The 14,415-nt window shown below is 37.0% G+C and overlaps 1 pseudogene; it reads left to right on the top strand.

Annotated features, from left to right (window-relative positions):
• The window catches only part of LOC107611056, a 32,298-nt pseudogene extending 18,473 nt beyond the window's left edge, over positions 1 to 13,825 (top strand).

The raw sequence follows: 14,415 nt of genomic DNA, 5'->3' as shown, positions 1-14,415 counted from the left end.
AGTGAAAAGCTTGCGAAAAAATGGCGAAAAAAAGAAGAAAAGAAAAAGAAAGAAAAAGAAAAAGCAAGCAGAAAAAGCCAATAGCCCTTTAAACCAAAAGGCAATAAAATCCTGGCCTAAGCGGCTAAACCAAGCTGTCCCTAACCATGTGCTTGTGGCGTGAAGGTGTCAAGTGAAAGGCTTGAGACTGAGCGGTTAAAGTCATGGTCCAAAGCAAAAAGAGTGTGCTTAAGAGCTCTGAACATCTCTAATTGGGGACTCTAGCAAAGCTGAGTCACAATCTGAAAAGGTTCACCCAGTTTTGTGTCTGTGGCATTTATGTATTTGGTGGTAATACTGGAAAACAAAATGCTTAGGGTCACGGCCAAGACTCATAAAGTAGCTGTGTTCAATAATCAACATACTGAACTAGGAGAATCAATAACACTATCTGAATTCTGAGTTTCTATAGATGCCAATCATTCTGAACTTCAAAGGATAAAGTGAGATGCCAAAACTATTCAGAAGCAAAAAGCTAATAGCCCCGCTCATCTAATTAAGATTGATCTTCACAGATGTTTTCAAAATTTATTGTATATTCTCTTCTTTTTATCCTACTTTGTTTTAAGTTGCTTGGGGACAAGCAACAATTTAAGTTTGGTGTTGTGATGAGCGGATAATTTATATGCTTTTTGGCATTGTTTTTGTTATGTTTTTAGTATATTTTTGTTACTTTTTATTATATTTTATTAGTTTTTAAATAAAAATCACATTTCTGGAATTTACTAGGAGTTTGTGTGTTTTTCTATGATTTCAGGTATTTTCTGGCTGAAATTGAGGGACCTGAGCAAAAATCTGATTCAGAGGCTGAAAAAGGACTGTAGATGTTGTTGGATTCTAACCTCCCTGCACTCGAAGTGGATTTTCTGGAACTACAGAAGCCCAATTGGCGCGCTTTCAATTGCGTTGGAATGTAGACATCCTGGGCAGCAATATATAATAGTCCATACTTTGCCCGAGTTTTGATGGCCCAAACCGGCGTTCCAAGTCAGCATAAAAATTCTGGCGTCAAAACGCCAAAACTGGCATAAAAGCTGGAGTTAAACGCCCAAACTGGCACAAAAGCTGGCGTTTAACTCCAAGAAAAGTCTCTACTTGTGAAGGCTTCAATGCTCAACCCAAGCACACACCAAGTGGGCCCGGAAATGGATCTCTGCATTAATTACCTATTTCTGTAAACCCTAGGCTACTAGTTCTCTATAAATAGGACCTTTTGCTATTGTATTTTCATCTTTGATTAGCCTTATGCTATCTTAGACGCTTTTGGGAGGCTGGCCTCACGGCCATGCCTAGACCTTTTGTTCTTATGTATTTTCAACGGTGGAGTTTCTACACCCCATAGATTAAGGTGTGGAGCTCTGCTGTTCCTCATGAATTAATGCAAAGTACTATTGTTTTTCTATTCAATTCAAGCCTATTTCTTCTCCAAGATATTCATTCGCACACAAGAACATGATGAATGTGATGATTATGTGACACTCATCACCATTCTCACCTATGAACGCGTGCATGACAACCACTTCCGTTCTACATGCAAACAAGCTTGAATGTGTATCTCTTGGGTTTCTAATCTAAGATTAGAACATTCGTGGTATAGACTAGAATTATTGGCGGCCATTCCTGAGATCCGAAAAGTCTAAACCTTGTCTGTGGTATTCTGAGTAGGATCTGGGAAGGGATGACTGTGACGAGCTTCAAACTCGCGAGTGTTGGGCATAGTGACAGACGCAAAAGGATCAATGGATCCTATTCCAACATGATCGAGAACCGACAGATGATTAGTCGTGCGATGACAGCGCATTTGGACCATTTTCACTGAGAGGACGAGGGGTAGCCATTGACAACGGTGAAACCCAACATATAGCTTGCCATGGAAAGGAGTATGAATGATTGGATGAAGGCAATAGGAAAGCAGAGGTTCAGAAGGAACAAAGCATCTTCATACGCTTGTCTGAAATTCTGACCAATGAATTACAGAAGTATCTCTATCCTATTATATATTTTATTCATCTTTTAATTATCAATTCTCTATAACCATTTGAATCCGCCTGACTGAGATTTACATGATGACCATAGCTTGCTTCAAGCCGACAATCTCCGTGGGATCGACCTTTACTCACATAAGGTTTATTACTTGGACGACCCAGTGCACTTGCTGGTTAGTTGTGCGGAATTGTGAAAAACAGTTGAGATTACAATTGTGCATACCAAGTTGTTGGTGCCATTGATGATCACAATTTCGTGCACCAGGTAGATGATGAACTCTAAGCCTTAGGTGGCTTATAAGTGTTGGGCTTGGGGCCAACTTGGGCCTGGTCCAACCGGTTTATGCCTTTTGTTTGTTTAGCCTAACTTTGGGCCAAAACCGTTAGAATAAGTAACCAGGTTATAATTCTAAATATTTTCCTAAGAATTTCTGCAATTTTTATTTTCTCACAAGCAGTATCGGATAGACTTATGGTGGTACTACCGGCTAAATTACCAGTATGCGTTTTTACACATTTTGCTGCAGAAAATTACATTTTTCCACTCGAAAAAATCCGTTGAATCCAGATCTCACCTTTAAATTTGCTAATTAATATCACTAAATTTTTCAACCTATTCTGGACACTTCAATTGTTATTTTATTCTAATTAACTAACAATGATTTTCGGTTCTTACAAAAAACATCACAAATATCAACCTAAACAAATAAAATCAACAATATATAGAACATAATTAATTTAAAAACTAGCTACATCAACAAAGATGCAATATCGTAGGACAACTCCATGCCAAAGCTCAATAATATTTTGTGTTCCTGAAGAGTGAGGGCTTGATCAATGGTGGTGGTTTGATAGGTGTCAGAGAAAGGGGTTAGAGGTGGAGGGATCCTGGTGCTCAGAGATAAGACGTTGCTGCAGTGACCACACTTTACTGTCATAGCATTCTAGCCTCTTGCATGGTACTGATGGGTGGAAATTAGAATTCCACACCTAAACTCACCGGCAAGTGTACCGGGTCGCATCAAGTAGTAATTACTCACATAGGTGAGGTCGATCCCATAGGATTGATGGATTGAGCAATTTTAGTTAGATGATGAATTTAGTTAAGCAAACAATTGATGATTTGAGTGAATTGTGATCAACAGAAGTTAAATTGCATGAAAATAAAAGGGAGAGGGGAAATTGACAAAAATGTAAAGTGTAGAAGAGTAAATTGCATGGAACTTAAAGTGCAAGAAAGTAAAAGAGCTGAATCTTAAAGTGCAAGTAATGTAAATGACTGAAGCTTATATTGCAAGAAATGTAAATAGCTGAAGCTTAGAGTGCAAGAAATGTAAAATGCTTGAATAGTAAAGGGATGTGGGAGCTGGGATTCAGAATTCAACAAGAGAATGTAAAGAGAAATTAACCAGAGAAGTAGAAGATGAAATAAGTTGCAGAGAATCTAAAACGAAAGGAAAAATTTGCTTGAAAAGTAAAACAGAAAGTAAACTTAGCTCAATTGTGAACTCCAAAAGAGAAATTAAAGATCTCATGGGATCAATGAGACTAGAAAGTAGATCTAGATCTCAATTCCTTCCTTGATCAAACAGAAAACAATTTGTAGAAGAAAGGAAGATGAAAACAATAAATGAACTTCAGATCCAATTCTCAATTCACTGAATTATGCAGAAGAAGAACAAAGAGGGATTTCAGATTAAGAATTGAAACAGAATTCCTTCAATCTCAATCCAAAATTTAGAAACAGAAAGTAAGAATTGCAGAAGTAAAAACAAAGAGAAAGAGAACTCAGATCTTAATTCCAATTCCCAAATTCAAAAATGAAAGCTAATGTAAAAACTAAAATTGAGCTAAAAGGTAAAACCTAAAAATGAAGGAAGGTCCTCTACAAATCAAACTAAGTCCTATTTATACACTTTCTAATTTTAATTTTCAGACTTTGGAGTGGGCTTTTTTTATTTTTGTGAAGAATTGGATCCACATTGGTTTTTTTAATTGAAAATTCAACCAAGGCTAACTCCCAGGGAAGCGCTCAGTTAACTCAAATAACGTAGCGCTCAATGGTCTTGTCCCAGGCCTCGAACCAAGCCTTGTATAGCGTTTAGTTACTTGTTTCAACGTAGCGCTTCATGCTTTGAAGAGAGGCTCCCTCTTCGAGCCTTGATTCCATCATTTTGGCCAATTTCTTCATGAAGTAATGGCGCTCAGTAAGAAGAAGCAACGCAGCACCCTCTCTATGCGTGTGTCCCCTATTTCGAACCTTGGTGGCTACATTTTGGAGCAATTCCTCATGCCAAAGTAACGCTCATTGAGTGAATTGAACGTAGCGCCCTTGCTTTTCCTTGTGCAAGCTTTGCTTTTCTCTTCATGGGCCACCAAAAAGGTAAGAGAGTTAACATAATGCTACATCCAAATTGGGTGCTGGTGCCTTGTAGTTGAGCGCTACCCTGGTTCCCTCTCCGAGCCTTGGTGTGAGCACTTGCTTGGTTAGTTTTTGGGCTTTAATGATGCCTTTCACCTGTGCTTTGATTTCATGACAAATATGGATTGCTATATATCGTTGGAAGGCTCTGAATGTCAGCTTTCCAACACAACTAGAAGCACATCAATTGGACATCTGTAGCTCAAGTTATGGCCCTTTGAAGGAGGCATGGTTATGCTGTCACAAGGCTAAAAAAACCCGAAAAAGTTAACAATTTTAACGTAGCGCTCCATGTAATTGAGCGATAGCCTTTGTTTCCTTCATCATGGTCATGGGCAACGCTTTTAAAAGCGTGGCCTAAGGCATCAAAGTGTGCTCCAACTTCAAAGTGTGCTCCAAAACTCTTTTTTTTCTCCTTTTTAGCTTATTTTGTGCTTTTTTGCTTCTTTTTCTTCTTATTTCCTACAAAGTTTATCAAATCAAAAGATCAAAGAAATATACCATTTAAGCACAAAAGAATGCAATATTTGAGCACTAATTATCAATTTTTTGTATGAAAAAGCATAGAAAAACATGACATGATGACATGTCATCACAACACCAAACTTAAACCTTGCTTGTCCCCAAGCAAGAAAAGAATCATGCAATAAAGATTGACAATCCAAGGTATGAAGAATAGCAACTCAATGTTCATGGTTAGCTAGTTTTCTATGTATGCTACAATCACAAAAGAAATGTAAATGGTTGATGCTTCTATCTAGCTCAATTTATGAAATCTTTTTCTTATATTTCTTCCTTGAAACAAGCTTTTGATTTTCTTATTAGCTTCTCCTTTTGGGTGTTTTGCCCCATGAGTTGATAACAAAGCTACGACTTTAAATGCTTTGTTTTCAAGTATTAACACTTGATACATAAGTACCACAAGCATTTAATTATAGGACTTCATTAAGCTCATTTGTTTCTTTTCTTGACTCTCTAATCATTGATGCTTAGAGCCTTGAGCTTTGAGGGAGTGCTTTTTGCACTTTGAGCCTAACCTTAACTTCTAAGTGTTTTGTTTTCAAGCTTTTTGCTTGATAGATAAACACCACAAGTACTTAACAACTTAATTGTCATTGGTGCTCAGAGCCTTCAGCTTTCTCATTCTTTCCCTTTTTCTTTCTTGCCTTAACTTGCAATTGCTTCTTCAAGGTTTTCATGATTTCCAAATATTTCACAAAATGTTCTAGATGCAAACTTCAATTAAATAAAATCCAATGCAATTGAGCAATAATTAACCATACTAGCCTTCCAATACTTGTATGCACATGCTAAGTTCTTATTTAATTCCTTGTTTGTTTATGATCATGATGCTTTATTGCTTTTGAATTCACAAAACTCAAGTTGGTAGTCATAATGTCACAGCAACATGTTGCAAATCAAAATTCAGGCTATGTTTATTCATACCACACATGAATACAGAGAAGATAAAGACAATGATGCAATTTAAGTGTTGGAATCAAATGAGCAGAAAAGGAACTTTACAACCTTGTAATTCATCTTCTCTACTGTTATCCTTTTCCTTCTATTCTTCCCTTCCCTTGCCAAACTCAGATTGCTTGCTCATCCTCAAGCAATAATTAGAACAATGGCTATGGGGTTAACATAGATCATGAATGTCTTACACAATGAAATGTTAGTAACACATGTGTTTTAAGCAAGCAGAATTAAAGATAACAATCAAGGCACAGGAACCAGAGACATTGTGATTGCAAACATAGAGAATGTGCATGATACATTGCATAAAGAAAGTAAGTGGCACACCAAACTTAGTGTGACACTTACACTTGAAATTGATGCAAGTATCCTGTAAAGATTGGAAGCAAATTTTGTTGCATAGCAACACCAAACTTAGAATGCAATCACATGTCCATTTTATTTGAACTAAGACTAAATGAAACTATTATATGTTAAATACACTCACCAAGCGAAGAATCTGTCATGAATAAGGATTTCTTGGTGAGGTATTAACAAGAAAAGTTAAGGAGAAAAATAAATGAAGACTTTAAAAACAAAGAAATGACTAAAATGAAAATCAAACCAAAAGAGAGATAATACTGTAAAGGCATTATGATTATGCAGACAAGTGGTGTTGCTGGATTTCTTGCTTAGAGAATTAAGTGGCACACCAAACTTAGAAGCTTAGTGTGGCACTTTCAATTTAGAATTGATGCAATCATCCATAAGGATTGAGAACAGATTGTTGCAGGGCAACACCAAACTTAGAATATAATCATATGCCAATTTATTGAAACTTAAACAAGACAAGGAAAGAAAATAAACAGAGCAGAGAAATGAAATGTTACCCAAGGTTGGGTTACCACCCAACAAGCGCTCTTTTAGTGTCATTAAATTGACATGTTGTTCTTCACTTTCTTCCTCTTCTTCCAGTTTGTTAAGAGGAATGACCTCAAGGGGAGAGATGAACCAGCTAATGTCCCCTTTTTTGGTCTCCTCTCAGCAAGCTTCCTTGTGTAAATGGCTTGATTGAGCTTGCTTGCTGGATCAGAGACAGGATTGGTGCTCTTGTTAGTTGCCTTCACTTCTTTGGATTCAACACTTTGTTGTTGTGTGCTTATTGGAATTTTATCTTCATCCAGAGCCATTTGAATTTGGTGGCTCAATGAGCTCTTCATTCATGTACTTCTCTGCCTTACTTGAGTGTGAATTTTCTTTACTGACTTCCTCACTTTCTTGTTCTTCCACTTCCTCTTTTGCACTCAATATTTGAGTTAATAGCACTTTCATGGAGGAGGTCTGTTGTTCTTCCCAAGATTTCTTCATCTCCTCTTCATATATTTTAATCACAGGTTCAAGCGCTAAGAATTTTTGGCTCAGGGAAGTTTGTGAGGTTTGTGAGTTTTCATGTTCCTTTGTCATCTCAAGTGGCTTCTGTGGATATGCAATTTCAGGTCCAAATGCCTCCTTCAACTCATTCTTCATTAAAATTTTGCTTGACACAGGGGCCTCTTCATCTTCCTTCTCCACTTCTTCCTTTTTATCCCCCAATTGATCTTCACCTTCCTTGCTTAGCAATCTCTGATTCTTCTTGCTTGCTCCAAATATCCATTCATCTTATTGTAGAGGGTTTCTTGCCTTTTCTAGGATTGTTCTTGTCTTTCAAAAAATTCTCTGGACTTTTGAAGGAGATCCTCTGAAAGTTGAGAGTAATTTTGCGGACATGAACGTATTGTATTGAAGTTATTTTGAGGGTTATAGAGTGAATTTTGTGAGTTGTGGAATGAATCTTGTGGTTGGTGAGATGAGTTGTATTGATCTTGGAAGAAACTGTGTGTTGAGGCATAATCAAGAGATGATGTCTCTTGCTGAGTGTCGTGTGGAGCACCAGAATTCCCTTCCCAGCCATAGTTAGTGTTAGCATTATAACAGTATGATTTACTTTGTGGCTCTGGGAGGAAATTCCATTCACTTGATTGTTCACACTCTTGTTGATATGCACAGACACCATGAGAAAAATGACATGAATCATTCGGTGGTTCTGGATCATATCTCGTGTGAATTGCTTCATCATCTATCATTTCTTAGTGATATTTCCAGCCACCATTAAAATAATGACTCGAATTATTTTGTGGTGGTGGGAGGTATCCCATATGATTCTCTTGCTCATCTTGTGGTTTTGAAGCATATCTCCATTGAGTGGAGTGCTCAGAATTTGCATTTTCTTGGTGATATTCCCAGCCACCATTAGAATAATCAATTGGTGTTGGTGGGTAATATCCCATAAGATTTGTTTGATCATAAGATGAGTTGAACTCCATTTGAATTTTGTAAAACACAACACCAATGAAAATTGAAATTACTCATATCAGAGATGAGAATTTTCTTAGTGAGGCAAAAACACAAACACCTTGGTTTCAATTTAAAACAGAGAACAAAAATAAAAAAAATGCTTGATCTAGACTTCTCACCCACTTAATCATTGTTGATCTAAATCAATCTCCAGCAACGGTGCCAAAAACTTGATGGGTGGAAATTAGAATTCCACACCTAAACTCACCGGCAAGTGTACCGGGTCGCATTAAATAGTAATTACTCACATGAGTGAGGTCGATCCCACATGGATTGATGGATTGAGCAATTTTAGTTAGGTGATGAATTTAGTTAAGCAAACAATTGATGATTTGAGTGAATTGTGATCAACAGAAGCTAAATTGCATGAAAATAAAAAGGAGAGGGGAAATTGACAGAAAAGTAAAGTGCAGAAGAATAAATTGCATGAAACTTAAAGTGAAAGAAAGTAAAAGAGCTGAATCTTAAAGTGCAAGTAATGTAAATGATTGAAGCTTAGATTGCAAGAAATGTAAATAGCTGAAGCTTAGAGTGCAAGAAATGTAAATTGCTTGAATAGTAAAGGGATGTGGAAGCTGGGATTCAGAATTCAATAAGAGAATGTAAAGAAAAAATTAACTAGAGAAGTAGAAGATGAAATAAGTTGCAGAGAATCTAAACCGAAAGGTAAAATTTGCTTGAAAAGCAAAACAGAAAGTAAACTTGGCTCAATTGTGAACTCTAAAAGAGAAATTGAAGATCTCAGGGGATCAATGAGACTAGAAAGTAGATCTAGATCTCAATTCCTTCCTTGGTCAAACAGAAAACAATTTGCAGAAGAAAGGAAGATGAAAACAATAAATGAACTTCAGATCCAATTCTCAATTCACTAAATTATGCAGAAGAAGAACAAAGAGGGATTTCAGATCAAGAATTAAAACAGAATTCCTTCAATCTCAATCCAAAATTTAGAAACAGAAAGTAAGAATTGCAGAAGTAAAAACAAAGAGAAAGAGAACTCAGATCTCAATCCCAATTCCCAAATTAAAAAATGAAAGCTAAAGTAAAAACTAAAATTGAGCTAAAAGGTAAAAACTAAAAATGAAGGAAGGTCCTCTACAAATCAAACTAAGTCCTATTTATACACTTTTTAATTTTAATTTTCAGACTTTGGAGTGGGTTTTTCATTTTTGTGAAGAATTGGATCCACATTGGTTTTTTTAATTGAGAATTCAACCAAGGCTACCTCCCAGGGAAGCGCTCAGTTAACTCAAATAACATAGCGCTCAATGGTCTTGTCCCAGGCTTCGAACCAAGCCTTGTTTAGCGCTCAGTTACTTGTTTCAACGTAGCACTTCATGCTTTGAAGAGAGGCTCCCTCTTCGAGCCTTGGTTCCATCATTTTGGCCAATTTCTTCATAAAGTAATGGCGCTCAGTGAGAAGAAGCAACGCAGTGCCCTCTCTATGCATGTGTCCCCTATTTCAAACCTTGGTGGCTACATTTTGGAGCAATTCCTCATGCGAAAGTAGCGCTCAGTGAGTGAATTGAATGTAGCGCCCTTGCTTTTCCTTGTGCAAGCTTTGCTTTTCTCTTCATGGGCTACCAAAAAGGTAAGAGAGTTAACATAGCGCTACTTCCAAATTGGGTGCTGGTGCCTTGTAAATGAGCGCTACCCTGGTTCCCTCTTTGAGCCTTGGTGTGAGCACTTGCTTGGTTGGTTTTTGGGGCTTTGAAGATTCCTTTCACTTGTGCTTCAATTTCATGCCAAATGTAAATTGCTATATATCATTGGAAAGCTCTGAATGTCAGCTTTCCAACGCAACTGAAAGCATATCAATTGGACATTTGTAGCTCAAGTTATGGCCCTTTGAAGGAGGGATGGTCATGCTGTCACAAGGCTAAAAAAAACCCGAAAAAGTTAACAATTTTAACGTAGCGCTCCATGTAATTGAGCGCTAGCCTTTGTTTCCTTCATTCATGGTCATGGGGCACGCTTTTAAAAGCGTGGCCTAAGGCATCAAAGTGTGCTCCAAAACTCTTTTTTTCTCCTTTTTAGCTTATTTTGTGCTTTTTTGCTTCTTTTTCTTCTTATTTCCTACAAAGTTTATCAAATCAAAAGATCAAAGAAATATACCATTTAAGCACAAAAGAATGCAATATTTAAGCACTAATTATCAATTTCTTGTATGAAAAAGCATAGAAAAACATGACATGATGACATGTCATCAACAACAACAACAACGACAACAACAACAACAACAACAATAACAACAACAACAAAACCACACCATCACCCTCAACTTACCATGCTTCATATAAGTTGGATCGATCATAATGCAACCTTTTTCCCCTTTCTTTCACTAAAAATCTTACCACATTGCAAAACTAGAAAACTTCCCAAATAATCAAACATAAACAAACTTCATAATGCAAAATGCAAAAGAATAAACCGTACCTTGATTTCGAGTATAAAAGGATACAAATGCAAGCAAAACAACAAACAAACGAATAAAATAAATCAATTGACAATTCAATATTAAATCCAATTCAAAGCTAAAACCGTAGGAACTAACAGTGAAAAAACAAAGCAAAACCAAGAGCATCACATTTCTCATGTTTACATATACATCATCGATAGATAACAGAAATGATTTAAAATCATAAAATTAGAGAGACATAGTGGGGATAAGGAAATCAAAATGGAAGCGCGTGTTGATTCTAGATTTAAAAGCATTAGTGTGAAGAAATGGATCGAAGAGGAAGATGAAGATCACCATTTTGCTTGAGGAGATTGAAGAAAGAAAGTGGAATCGAAGTAGAACATTCTCTAGAGATCAGAATCGGAGTTCCTTAAGAGGTAGAATCAGCGGCAAAACCCACCACAGAAGATGAAGCAGTAGCAACGCCGTGCAGATTTGATGTGCCCTAGTGAGAGAGACCTAGCCTTGTGCTTTAGAGCTCCAGCACGGTGGTGCATGGATGTAGCAATACAAGAAAAAAGGCCTGTGGCCATGCTTTTTTCTGGCTATGCTTTAATAGCGTGGCCAAAAGGGGTCAATGGCCACGCTTTTATGAGGGTGACGATTGATTAGAGATTTGGCCACATTTTTCTTGCTATGCTTCAAAAGCGTGGCGAAAGGGGCCAATAGGGACGCTTTTATGAGTGTGTCAATTGATTAGAGTTTTGGCCACTTTTTTTTTGCCACACTTCAAAAGCGCGGCCAAAAGGGTTAATGTCCACTCTTTTCTGAGGGTGGCAATTGATTAAAAATTTGACCACGTTTTTTGTGCCACGCTTTAAAAGCTTGGCCATAGAAAGCAACAGGAACGCTTATAAAGCGTGCTAATAAAGTAGGCATACAGTGACAATTGTAAAGCGTGCCAATAGGGTATGTTTAATATACTGAGCAAAAACACTTCACTGTTAACACCTACACATAAATATTTTTCATCATTCTTCAACGTCCCACAGCTTTTTCATCATAACACTCCTCCAACCCTAAACCTGCTTCTTCATCAGAACTCCATCGTAACCCTAACCCCAGAGCAGCTTGGTCGCGCCTCCAACCTTAACCCTAGAGCTTCGTCGCGCCTACAACCCTAACCCCAGAACTTCATCACGCTTCCAACCCCTGCTTTGGCGCTCCCTCCGTCGGCGCTCCCTCTGTCTCAAAGCCTCCATCGTGCTCACACTCTCGTAAGCCCTTAAACGTCGCTCCTTCCTCCCTGGCTGAAACCCCTAACGCTCTATTTCTCCTACTGCATCGCTGTTCTCTGTCTCCTCCTATGTGTGGTTGTACTAAAGGTCCATGGGAAAGCTATACAAGGGATTCTATGGGAGATGCTTAACTACAGTTACAGAAGTACCGCGAGAATTGATTGAAGCAGTACAAGAACCACTCCCCTTCTCGAGAGGATCACGACAAGGTGAACACCTCAGCTGCTTCACGCTTTCACTTCTAATTCAAATGAGATTATAAATACCAATTCTAATTTATTTATAAACTCTCTGTTTATTTATTTATTTGGCAAGAGTGTTTGGAAGTGCAGAAGGGGAAGGCCTTCTATAACTTCCAGTTCAACACAAGACTTGTAAAATCCACAATTATGCATTTTCAGGTAGACACTTTTGTTTATCTATACTTAAACTTTGCTAATTCTTAGGCATTTTTGGGGAAAGTGGACTATTTCATTTGCACTACTATGTGTTTGATTTGAATAGAGCTTGTAATTTAAAAAAAAATTATTAAAACCCATAAATCCCTGCTTGTGTTCCTTGCTTGGATAAATTTTCATCATATAGTTAACTTTTTTCTTCTTTGGAACGATTTAATCATGTGGATGTTTGCTACACTGCACCAATGGAGTTCTTGTATTTGCTATGCATAATTTCTGGTGTGCATTTTAGCTCATTACTAGTCATTAATTTCTGGATTCCAGATCAGGATCTGAAACAAACACATGACCTAATATGTACCAAATTCTGATTAATAACATTATAATTAATGCTTTTTAGTAATACTTTAGTGCTTGTAATTTGCAAGCTTCCCAACGATGCTGCTATTTTTTACCATGCTAATGATGAATAACATTTGATTATTCCTATCATTATACTGAGGGAACTCCTTTAACTATAAATTGTGCAAATTTTGATCTATTTTAGAGATTTATTTATTCTTTATCAAAGTATGCATTTGGACGGTTTTGATTTGGTGTGACATGATCCACTTTAACGCTTCCTTGTGAGGAGGACCGGCAGCAATTTCAATGTTGTGATACAGAAGCGCTTGTTCATGAGCAAGGTTAAATAGCCTCCACTTTCTTTGTCATGCTTGATTAAGTTCATGAAGGGCAAGGTTTGTTTTCCCTTCTCTTATCTTTCTCAGTGGTAAGATAGGAATTCTCTCAAGTTTTGAGTACTTATACTCTCCACTGGATGCTTGTTTATTTTATGCAGGAAGGTAAAATTGCCATGGTAGTGGAAACTGTAACCGATGATATCAGAGTGTCTGAAGTTCATGCATTAAAGGTTACGACACTCATGTTTATAGAGACTACACGTGCTAGAATAGAGATGGCTGTTGGTGAATGCTTGACATTTGATTAGCTTGCACTTAGAGCACCTCTCGGACAGAACACGGTATGTGTATATTAGATGTATAATCCACTAACTAGTTTCAAATGATGTCTATGACTATGATATATAAACTTATCAATAGATATTTGAGCTGGACTAGTTCAAATAATATTTATACCGTTTGATTGAATAAATCACATGAAACCAAGTATATATTCGTTTGTGAATTATAATGGTACTAAGCATTATGATAGGATAAGTTTGGAAATGTTGAAGTGATCAATTTTTAGATGATTAATTTGGTTTATTTATTGTTCTATAAATGTAGGTCATTCTTCGAGGCCCAAAGAACTCTAGGGAAGCTGTGAAACAATTTGGTCCTGCCCTTGGTGTTCCTCAAAGTCATACCAAGCCATATGTACGATCTAAGGGAAGCAAGTTTGAGAAGCATGTTGAGAAATCAGAGTTTTAAACTCGGGATTTATTTTGTATTTGAGTATTAGTTTTTTAATGTATAAAACAATTATAACAAAAATTATATATGTCACTAATTACTGTTTGATTTGTCTTGTAATAAAAATTGCATACTATATTTATAAGTTTGGTAATAAAAAAGGATTGAAAATTTATATTGTGTAGCGATGAAGGTAAAGTCAAAAAGGCTTTTTTTTTAATTTGATAAGGTTATATAGGCCACGCTTTGAAAGCGTGGCCATATCTCTCTCTAATTGCATGCTTTAAAAGCATGCCCATATCTCTCACATACGACCACACTTTTAAGCATGGCAAAAAAGAAAGCATAACGATAGATCACCAAAAGGATGGCATTAGAACAATTGGCACCTTGCAGATGTGACCCTTTCAAAAGCGTGTCGGTAGCTTTCGTCATGCTTTTTTTTAGCATTTTGCAACGATTTAAAAGCGTGGCAATAGAGATATTTTCTTGTACTTTGGCATCGCGACATTTGTCCTTCATTGAAATAGAGAAATTCTATTTAGGGTTTGGTTTGGGGGTTTCACTATTTTGTTTATTTGGGTGTGTTTGTCGGGGTAGGAGTTTTA

The sequence above is a fragment of the Arachis ipaensis genome, chromosome B08 (assembly GCF_000816755.2).
Source record: "Arachis ipaensis cultivar K30076 chromosome B08, Araip1.1, whole genome shotgun sequence".
Lineage (NCBI taxonomy): Eukaryota > Viridiplantae > Streptophyta > Magnoliopsida > Fabales > Fabaceae > Arachis > Arachis ipaensis.
Note: the sequence above shows the minus strand (reverse complement) of the source record. Positions and strands in the feature narration are given on the sequence as shown.